Genomic DNA, 1,462 nt, shown 5'->3' with positions numbered 1-1,462 from the left:
TTTCTATTAGGAGAAGACGAAAAACTAGACGATTATAATCCACTTTGCGTCACAAATAATGTCAAATATTCACACTTCCAAAACAATAAAATCATATGTTAGTAATTATCATCAAACTGTTTTCAATTACATGACACATAACCAAAAAATTCCTAATAAACTCTTAACCTGACACCAACCACGGCAGACAACATGTCTGCCTTCCGAGCTGCCGAACCAGCTCCTATCTTACAGCCCGCAATCCAAGTTAGGCGCGATCGCAAGATCTCCGAAATGTTTCGTCTGTCTTTTCGTTTTGCAGATGTTTATTATTCTGATATTAATACTCGTGAAATAATGGAATGGTAGCACGTTACTGGGAGATGCTTTAATTTGAGATGCAAATAAATACGCTGTTTTGTTTTTATATTATTAATAACAGAAGATTATCATTTTGACGCGCAACTTCCGAATGCAGCAGCCAGTTGCGGAGAAGGACCACAATTTAAGCGATCTTTCTCAAGATACCCATGGCGAAAAAACCATATGCGCACACCACATTACGTCAACTTGCCACTGCTGCCTTCTCAATTGCTCTAAGAAGAGTTCCTTGTACCTGTATTGAGTCTGCAAAGCCAGAAATATTACAGAATGAATGAACTACTATTAATTAACCGCGGTCATTGTTGAAATATGTATGTACACTCTCCATGAGTAACAAAATCCTGACTCAGTTCTTCCTTTAATTTCTCTCTCATTCTGTGGAATTCTATGCGTTTTCTTTCCATCATAGCTTACTCATACGCAATTCATTAAGAATTAACCAAACTTTTACCAGACTCCATGTGTTTACAAATTCCTTTCCTTGATCAGCCCAAAATGATAAAGTGCTGCTCTCCTCCCTCCTCTTGCTCTCTGGAATCGATCAATGGTCACACGAAGTAAGCTCAGTCTGATGCCCTTGATCCGGTGGATATCAGTAGGGAAGAGTGTGATTACAATGAAATGAACACCCTTAGCTGCTTACAGGCGTTGATATACGTCAACGGGGACAGATGAAAATGTGTGCCCCGACCGGGACTCGAACCCGGGTCTCCTGCTTACATGGCAGGCGCTGTATCCATCTGAGCCACCGAGGACACAGAGGATAGCGCGACTGCAGGGATGTATCTCTGCCACGCTTCCCACGATACCCACATTCTCAACGTATTGTCCCGCTCTACATTCGTAGTGCCCCCGCCCATTATACTCATTACTCGCGGCGCGTTGCCGATTCCAGTAAGAGTTCGGCACTGTTTGTGCATTCGCACAGAAGAAGGAGATGGTCAAGTGGCCGGTGAGCCTTAACTATATATTTACTAAGATGGTATCTGTTCATTCGGACATGTCCGAAAGAACAGATACCACTTAGTATATACAGGGTGAGTCACCTAACGTTACCGCTAGATATATTTCGTAAACCACATCAAAGACTGACAAAGCG

General features: G+C 42.3%; 1 non-coding gene across 1 annotated transcript; it reads right to left on the bottom strand.

Annotated features, from left to right (window-relative positions):
* Window positions 1–1,045: 1,045 nt before the first annotated feature.
* Trnat-ugu (transfer RNA threonine (anticodon UGU)) lies at window positions 1,046–1,118 on the bottom strand. The gene has a single exon. It is a non-coding gene; the product is annotated as a tRNA-Thr (tRNA).
* Window positions 1,119–1,462: the final 344 nt, after the last annotated feature.

Source organism: Schistocerca gregaria, chromosome 3, assembly GCF_023897955.1.
Source record: "Schistocerca gregaria isolate iqSchGreg1 chromosome 3, iqSchGreg1.2, whole genome shotgun sequence".
Lineage (NCBI taxonomy): Eukaryota > Metazoa > Arthropoda > Insecta > Orthoptera > Acrididae > Schistocerca > Schistocerca gregaria.
Note: the sequence above shows the minus strand (reverse complement) of the source record. Positions and strands in the feature narration are given on the sequence as shown.